Source organism: Pelobates fuscus, chromosome 5 (assembly GCF_036172605.1).
Source record: "Pelobates fuscus isolate aPelFus1 chromosome 5, aPelFus1.pri, whole genome shotgun sequence".
Lineage (NCBI taxonomy): Eukaryota > Metazoa > Chordata > Amphibia > Anura > Pelobatidae > Pelobates > Pelobates fuscus.
This window is the reverse complement of record NC_086321.1, coordinates 298,240,201-298,250,129: the sequence shown is the minus strand read 5'-3', so window position 1 is coordinate 298,250,129 and position 9,929 is coordinate 298,240,201.

Sequence of the window (9,929 nt, the reverse complement as noted above, 5' to 3'; positions counted from 1 at the left end):
TCCCTGGGCGCTGGGACTGGAACTGGGATTGGTAAGTATAGTGCTGTAGACACCTGCTTTGAATAACACAACAGGAATTAATAGGATTTTTATATCTTTTACTCAGCTGGGGAGTTCCAGGAGCTGATCATATCATAGATGTGACTGTCAGGGTGGGGAGCGAAGAGACTTATTGTAGGACGGTTTGCCTGGTTTATGACTGATACAAATTGTGATCATTTCACATTAAAGCAGCGGTTCCCAATAGTCCTCAAGTACCCCCTTAACAGTTCAGGATTTAGGGATTACCCAGTTGTGTCTGAGGAGTTTTTTTAGAAAAATCTTTACACACACACAATAGGGTAATCCTGGACTGGTAGGGTTTTACTTGAGGACTGGGTTGGGAACCCCTGCATTAAAGGAACATTCAAGCATTGTAACACTAGTAGTGATGTACCGAACTGTCCGCCGGCGAACAGTTCCCGGCGAACTTAGCGTGTTCGCGTTCGCCGCGGCGGGCGGACACATGCGCAGTTCGATCCGCCCCCTATTTGTCGTCATTGGGCAAACTTTGACCCTGTGCCTCTCGGTCAGCAGACACATTCCAGCCAATCAGCAGCACTCCCTCCCTTCCACACCCTCCAACCTCCCTCCCAGCATCCATTTTCGATTCATTCTGAAGATGCATGCTTAGTGAGAGGAGGGAAAGTTTAGCTGCTGCTGATTAGATAGGGAAATTGATAGCTAGGCTAGGGTATTCAGTGTCCACTACAATCCTGAAGGACTCATCTGATCTCTGCTGTAAGGACAGCACCCCAAAAAGCCCTTTTTAGGGCTATAACATCAGGCTGCTTTTTTTTTTTTTTTTCCTGTGTAATGTAATTGCAGGTGCCTGCCTGCCAGCTTCTGTGTGAGGTTCACATTGGATACTGTGCCTATTTGCCCAGTGCCACCACTCATATCTGTTTTAACAATAGGTTAAGCTTTACATTTAAAATATTTTTTTTCACTGTAATAAAAGAGCAGTTGCCTGCCTGCCAGCTTCTGTGTGAGGTTGGATGCCTTGCCCATTTGCACAGTCAGTGCCACCACTCATATCTGTTTTAACAATTGGTTAAGTTTTAGATTTAAAATAAATAATTTGTTTTCACTGTAATAGAAGAGCAGTTGCCTGCCTGCCAGCTTCTGTGTCAGGTTGGATGCCTTGCCCATTTGCACAGTCAGTGCCACCACTCATATCTGTTTTAACAATTGGTTAAGCTTTAGATTTTAAATAAATCATTTTTTTCACTGTAATAGAAGAGCAGTTGCCTGCCTGCCTGCCAGCTTCTGTGTGAGGTTCACATTGGATACTGTGCCCACTAGCCCAGTGCCACCACTCATATCTGTTTTAACAATTGGTTAAGCTTTAGATTTAAAATAAATCATTTTTTTTCACTGTAATAGAAGATCAGTTAGTTGTCTGCAAGCGTCTGGGTGTCAGGCCTACTTCAGCGTGTGCTCTGTAGACCTGTTCCAGCGTGCTTTGACAGTTGCCAATCATATTTGGTGTCTCTATAGCGTGCTTTTAAAACCAAAATTTGTTTTTCACTGTTATAGATTGAATAGCAGTTACTTGTCTTCAAGCGGCTCTGTCAGTCCTTCCTTCAGCGTGTGCTCTGCAGAACTGTTCCAGTGCACATTGCCAATCATATCTGGTCTCACAGTAGCTTGCACGCATAGTACCACTAATCCCAAAAAAAATGACAGGCAGAGGCAGGCCACCCCGCAGGGGCCGTCGTGGTCGTGGTGCTGTGATTCCCTTTTGCCCTAGAATAATGCCCAGTTTTCAGAAGCCACGTACCCTGAACTTGAAAAGTTCTGAGGACTTAGTTGACTGGCTAACACAGGACACCCAATCTTGTACAGCCTCCGCTCGGAACCTTGACGCACCATCCTCCTCCAGCTTAGCTTCAGGCACCTCTCAAGATAGCACTCACCCGCCTGCCGCCACCACCAAAACTAGCACCACAGCCGCTTTACTTGGTATGTCAGAGGAGTTATTCACACACCCGTTTGAAGAAATGAGTGATGCGCAACCATTATTGCTAGAGGATGTAGATAACAGGGATATGTCTCAGGCAGGCAGCATTAAACACATGGAGGTACGGTGTGATGATGATGATGTTGTACCCGCTGCTGATTCCTTTTCTGAGTTGTCAGATACAAGCGAAGCGGTTGATGATGACGATGCGTCCATGGATGTCACGTGGGTGCCCGCTCGGCAAGAAGAAGAACAGGGCAAAAGTTCAGATGGGGAGACAGAGAGGAGGAGGAGGAGACGAGTTGGAAGCAAGGGGGGGTCATCGCAAGGAGCTAGTGGCACAGTCAGACAGCATGCATCGGCACCCGGGGTCAGCCCGACAGCACGCCAATCAACGCATGCTGTGTCCACTACCAGAATGCCGTCATTGCAGAGCTCAGCAGTGTGGCATTTTTTTTGTGTGTCTGCCTCTGACAACAGCGATGCCATTTGCAACCTGTGCCAAAGGAAACTGAGTCATGGGAGGTCCAACACCCACCTAGGTACAACTGCTTTGCGTAGGCACATGATCTCACATCACAAACGCCTATGGGATCAACACATGAGTACAAGCAGCACGCCTACTCTAAGCCGCCATCCTCCTCCTGGTCCAGCATCTTCAGCCACGTCAACCACTGCTGTCCTTCTTGCCCCCTCTCAACCATCCGCCACTCCGTCTCCCGCCTTGAGCAGTTCCCGCTCATCTGCCCACAATCATGTGTTTCTGTCAAGGACATGTTTGAGCGTAAGAAGCCAATGTCACCAAGTCACCCCCTTGCCCAGCATCTGACAGCTGGCTTGTCCGAACTATTAACCCACCAGCTTTTACCATACAATCTGGTTGAGTCTGAGGCGTTCAAAAAATTTGTAGCTATTGGGACACCGCAGTGGAAGGTACCCGGCCGGAATTTCTTTTCACAAAAGGCAATCCCCAACTTGTACTCGATTGTGCAAAAGGAAGTCATGGCATGTCTGGCACACAGTGTTGGGGCAAGGGTCCATCTGACCACTGATACCTGGTCTGCAAAGCATGGTCAGGGCAGGTATATCACCTACACTGCGCATTGGGTAAACCTGCTGACGGCTGACAAGCAAGGAATGCGTGGCATTGCAGAGGAGTTGGTGACACCGCCACGAATTGCAGGCAGTCCTGCTGCCACCTCCTCTACTCCTCCTACTCCATCCTCTTCCATAACCTCCTCGGCTGAGTCCTCTTGTGCCGCTGCTTCTTGCTCCACATCAACGGCACCCCCCAGCTCCCCAGGTACTATTCCACATCCCGGATACGGCAGTGTCACGCCGTCTTGGGTTTGACTTGCTTGAAAGCAGAGAGTCACACCGGACAAGCACTCCTGTCCGCCCTGAACGCACAGGTGGAAAAGTGGCTGACTCCGCAGCAACTGGATATCGGCAAAGTGGTGTGTGACAACGTAACAAATTTGTTGGCAGCGTTGAAGTTGGGCAAGTCGACACATGTGCCGTGCATGGCACATGTGTGTAATCTGATCGTACAACGCTTTGTGCATAAGTACACAGGCTTACAGGACGTCCTGAAGCAGGCCAGGAAGGTGTGTGGCCATTTCAGGCGTTCCTACACGGCCATGGCTCACTTTGCCGATATCCAGCGGCGAAACAACATGCCAGTGAGGCGCTTGATTTGCGACAGCCCTACACGTTGGAATTCAACACTCCTAATGTTCGACCGCCTGCTCCAACAAGAAAAAGCTGTTAATGAATATTTGTATGACTGGGGAGCTGGGAATTTTTTTGCCACGTTACTGGACGCTCATGCGCAATGCCTGTAGGCTCATGCGTCCTTTTGAGGAGGTGACAAACCTAGTCAGTCGCAGTTGTGTGTGTGCGTGTGTATGGCTGTCTGCCTGTGTGTGTGTGTGACAGGGTGAAGATTTCTTGCACATGGGTGTGACAGGGTGAAGATTTCTTGCACAGGGCGCCCAAAGGCTTAAGGCTGGCCCTGCGCATGGGTCAGTGGCTCTGCACCAGACTTCCCTCCAATTGATCAAAGTTAAAGGATTTCAAGTGGACTGATTACAATTACAGGGCCTCTAAAGAGTCCTGTATTCTTATTTGTCGTCACTACCTTCCCGCGTCAGGAGTGGGTCATTTGCGCCCCTGCTGCCTTCCTTGCATGTGGTAGCTGTTTGTCAGGGATTTGTCAATCCATATCTGCCAAGTGACCCTATGTAGGGGCAACAGTCCCTATTGTGCTCTGTGTCAGTGTGTATCATGGTCTCTGTGGACAGGGAACAGTCTCTATTCTGCTCTGTGTCAGTGTGTATCAGGGGTTTTGAGGACAGGTGTCCATCCATATCTGCCAAGTGACCCTATGTATATCTGCTGTCAGTACACAGGAAAAGTTTAAATATTTCTTGTTCTACGTTCTCTGCAACTCCACGCACCGACTCATCCAATACGTGAAGATCTGGGGTTTCTCTGACTCTCCTCAGTAGTGTATCAAACAGAGTCTGCACTGTGGTAACACGGACATCTTCAGGACATAACTCAACTATTTGCAGATAGGCAGTCTGCAGCTTCTCTTTCACCTGATCTCTTGTCTATATGCAGGTGGTCTCTTGCCTTTCTTTTAACCAATTCGTTCCTTCCATATGGTTTCAAAAGATCTCTGGCATCATTACGTTCAACGCAAATAACGTCATCATAGTTAGTCTCCTCATTATTCACCGGGAAGAGAGTGTTTGCACTGACTACCCAATGCTCTTGCCATTGCCTACTCCACCTTCAACGACAGGGTGCAAGTCCCAAGGAGAAGGATCATTCACTTTATTATCTGTCTTTATTTTCACAAGTAGTGCCTGGAACATCCTCATGGGTCACAAGATGTAAATCTGGACTAATGTCAACCCCAGGGTCTGGAAAATCATCAATTTGAAATTTTTCGAATAATCCCAGTGGGCTGCCACATTCTTCCTCCTCTGATGGTATTAAAGTTTGCAGAGATTCACTATGGGGTGGTGTCAAGCATTTTGGAGAACAATTAAGCATCTCCATCCCAATACGTTTCAGATGTCCTATCAGCTCTTCCACCCTATGCGATACTATGGGCAGGCTACCCGTGACGTCATTACTCACGGCCCTATTTCACGCGGACACTCTGTGTCAGTGTGTATCATGGTGTCTGTGGACAGGGAACAGTCTCTATTCTGCTCTGTGTCAGTGTGTATCATGGTCTCTGTGGACAGGGAACAGTCTCTATTCTGCTCTGTGTCAGTGTGTATCAGGGGTTTTGAGGACAGGTGTCAATCCATATCTGCCAAGTGACCCTATGTAGGGGGAACAGTCTCTATTCTGCTCTGTGTCAGTGTGTATCAGGGCTGGGCTTTGAGGACAGGTGTCAATGTTAGGTGATTTCTGCCCTTTATGGATTAAAAGCAGACTCTGCATCAACTGTGCAATTTCCCATGGGAGTTTTGCCATGGATCCCCCTCTGGCATGCCACAGTCCAGGTGTTAGTCCCCTTGAAACAACTTTTCCATCACTATTGTGGCCAGAAAGAGTCCCTGTTGTTTTTAAAATTCGCCTGCCCATTGAAGTCAATGGCGGTTCGCCGGTTCGCGAATATTTGCGGAAGTTCGCTTTCGCCGTTCGCGAACCGAAAATTTTGGGTTCGCGACAACACTAAACACTAGCATGTGCTGTAGTGATTATGGTGCCCTCAATTTGTAAGCAGTCAAACAAGACTGGTTTGACTTGTTTCATGTGGTCTGCTGGGTGCTGTTTACCGCCTTCACTACTTCTGATGGAAAGCTGGAAGCTTCTGTTGGCTGTCCTGAGCTCAACCCTGCATGGGCATGCTTTCAGCTCTTTGCTGGAAATGGGGATCAGCATCTGGTGGACTCCAGGTAATTCAAACTGTTCTAAAATGTCTGACTACTTACAATAGGTTGGTTTCTGGGCACTCCTGATACCATAACAAATACAACATGCAGTTCATTTAACTGTTCCAGGGATAACTGCAGTTTATTTAACCTAAGATGACTTTTTTTAAAATTTTCCTTTTAGTAACCTACTCAGAAGTCGAGTCTTTAAAACCAACATTGCAATGTGATTGCTCAGCATCCTATATTGGGGTTTGTAACATCCTAGCTGCTACATTGAAATAATGGGATAATTTCTGTTAAGTGCAAAATTTGAATAGAAATGGCATAGCCAAGCTGGAAACAAAGTTTCAGTTCTGTCTTGTTTTTGGCACATTGTATTGGTGACTGTACCCTGTTTGCACCACGTTTCAGAATGACCCACACCTATCGTCTAAAGCTGGTCATTACTAGTTCTTAGTACCATGTATTTAAATCTCTGCTTAATTAGGGTCTTTAAATGTAGCTTTCTAATGCATTATTGAAGGGAATAGTGAAGCATACAACTCAGAATCGGGTGGGGAGGAATTAAAGGCCTTAGAAGAAAAAATGCAGTAACCCAAATCTAGGTTTTTTTTGTTTTTTTTTCTATGGATAAAACTGGGATTTGGGGTCTTCCTTTACCACTTATTGAACATGGAGTGACTTTATCTTTCCTAAAACCATGAACCAATGTCTCTAATAAACTTGAAACATCTGGAAGGATGTACAGAGAAGGAGCAGGAGTGTAAGCTGCAGGAATGTAAGTCTACTGCTGTCCGGCATGGAAAGTATGACCATTCTGAGTCTGAAAGGAGGACCTCCAGCGTCGCTCAAATCCCCCTAGGAAAGCATTGAAATTCGTTTTCAATGCTTTCCTATGGGGAGCGCTAATGCGCATGCTCGGCATTAGGTCTCCGTGGACGGGATCAGTTTCGCCCACCGGCCAACGGAATCACAGGGAGGAGCGGCGCGGAGGAGGAGGCAGCGACGAGGGACAGCGTCGCTGCCTCAGGTAAGTGACTGAAGGGGTTTTCACCCCTTCAGTAACTGGGGATTGGTGGGTGGGACGTAGAGGGACCCTCCAGTGCCAGGAAAACGGATTGTTTTCCTGGCACTGGAGTTTCCCTTTAATGTCAGTTAGAATGGTGTAAAGAGTATTAAAAGCTTGAGGGGTTGTAGTATAATGAATACTTAAAATTGTGTTAAGGGTTAAAACGACAATACAGGCACCATAACATCTTCAAAATAAAGTTATGGTGCTAGGTCAATGGCACTGGCTCTTCTCAAGAGTTTAACAATTCTAACATGTATTCCTTTTTTTTTTTTTTTTTCGTGCATATAGATGATACAAGCAGGCATGAGGTGCCCCAAAATCAGTCCTCATGCAATCTCCTTGCTAAACATGCGGGACAGAAGCATTAATATGCTCATTTTATATTAGTCGGGCTTAACTAGTAGGCTATTTCAAGAGTATGTGTTACCGCTATTAGGCTTAATCACTGCACAACTTTTGATGAGTTAGGTTGGTAATGCGTCAACAGTGGTATGTCAGTAAGGTTGCAACAATAGTTATGGTGATTACATAATGCAAACAAACTGGGTTGTTTCCGTCAATTTAGCAGTCACAACGTTATACATTTCAAGCGGTAAATAGCTTGTTCTGTCAGGCTGTCAAAGTATCCAGTAGCTACTGCTACAGGAATGTGCCATATAATAGGTTAGTACAATACTGTATAGTCCCCCAGGATGAAGTCCGTCTCTGGACAGGTCGGCAGAACGATGCTCGTATTTCCGGTAACTTGTGGTGGTGTGCCGTGTCAGGTCTCCCGATCAGGGTGTCAGGGGTGCGCTGCGTTTTTATCGAGTCATCCGATGCCTTGTTTGGGCTGTGCAGCAGCCCGCTATGGGTGGCCGTTTGGTGACGATTTGATGCGATAGGTCTCTGGGCATGATGGGGAGTTGTTGAGGTGGGTCATTGAGCTGGGGTATGGCTGCTCTCAGAAAGGAGGGTGTTCTTGATGTAACAGCTCTTAGTTTCGGCGGCATTCTTTTTATTTTTTTAATTTTTTTTTGTTCTGTGATGGTAGTTTGGCTCTCCGCCGCCTTCCCGCCTTTCAGGGCTGTTGGTCGCTGCTGTGCGGCAGGGTAGGCAGGTGTCGTTGGTGTCCTCTGCCACAACCTGAGCTCCACTCTGAGCAGAAGTCTGTGAGGATTTGTTCCAGGCTGATCAGTGAGCCCTGCCGTGTTGCATGGCAGCCGTCTGGCCGCGTGGTCTCTGCCCTCTTTGGCAGGACTCTCGGCCCTCTGCTCGACTTCCCCTTTGTTGCTGCCCTGTCTGGGAGGGCTCCCAGGGGTGGACCGGGATCTCCCCCACCAGTCTCGGTTGCGGGTAACCCGCTTGTAGCAGTCGGTCCCCGGGCCGCTCCAGGCTGGGAGCTCGGCCGCCGCTCCTATCCAGTACACTCCAGGTCTCATGCCCTCGCGGGTATTGTCTGTCGTCCGCATTACCGGTTTAACGTGGGGGCTGATGGCCAGTAAGTTGTTTGGGGTCATTTGCTGGGTGCTTTTAGATCCATGTTTGCACAAATCTGTAGGGAGCTTCAGTCAGGCACATCTTCCCTCCATGACAGTCAGGCCCCGACCCTACAATTCTATCATTTTAATCCCAGTCTGTTTCAACTCCAAAGCTCTATGCTTCCCGGTCTTTCTGCTGTTTCTCAAAGCTTGGAAACCAGAAGACTCTTGCCTTGTCAGTCAGTGACAAGCTGATGCACTCGGCTGATCAGTGACTCCCATTCATATAACTAGATTGAAAAGGTACATCTTTCAGCTAGCGATTTCCCCAATCAGTGGTGTTGACCTATTCTGAAAGCCTTCGGGGGAGGAGGGACATATACTAGTACAGTGTTAAAGCATTTTAAACGTTAAAATCTAATGTTTGACTCCTTACATGGAGTGGGTGGGGCATTCTAGGCACCAGAACAGCTGTAGTGGTTATGGTACTTGCTAGTTCCTTTAACAAGCTACATGCTGTCTTTCTTTCTACAGGGCGTGAACAGGCCAGCCTAACAGGACAGCGTCTGGCACTTCTTGCAAGTGAAGGGAATAACTTTAGCTGCATTATTTATTCGTCATTGTCCAGATCCACAGAAACTGCTGATATCATCAGTAAGAATTTACCAGGTGAGCCATGTGTACAGGGGAAGGAAAGGTTTTACTGGACCCTCTATTGCACATGTGGGATTAGGCTGCTGCATGTAGACCTCTGAAATCCCAATTCTTGCTGCCTATGCATATTTTGAATAGTTGCAGAATAACCGTTATTGAGCTGTTTTGTTGGTGGTTTGGCTTTCTTTAATCTTCTTATAGATATTAAAATGTGCAGCTCCATTCTGCTTCACGAAGGACCTCCAATCCGACCAGTTCCTGCGGAATCCAAGTGGATACCAGATCTTTCTGTAAGCTATATCTAGTGGTGACTCTATTTTTAAAGCGTTTCTGTTGTGCATTCTGTTTCTGCTTTTTTTTTTTTTTTTTTTTTTTTTTTTATTGGCAATTTATAAAGAAATTTTACATTCTCAATACAGGGTAACTGGTTACAACCATGCATGGATCACAAAGGTTACAATGCTGATTCCATATTGCTTATCAGTTAACATATTCATCTGTCACGACAAGAGCTATACATATTATCACTTAAAGCAGTATTACATGGGGTAATATAGAGCAATATAATTCTCATAAGTCCTTCTAATCACGATATACCTACAAGCATTGTTTATAAAATATTCTGTCACCTGGTGACAGGAGAAGGGTTCTCAGTTGTGGGTAACCTGTATTTCCCTAGTACATAAGAATTACTGACTTAGGGGTATAACAACTTGGATGTAATAGAGAAAGGGTAACGGGAGGTAAAGGAGGAGAGGGAGGGGGGGGTGGAGGGAAAATAGTCCTTTATTTTGGTCTGCTTTGTAGGCCACACCACGGCCTCAAGTTTTGCTCCTGTGGAT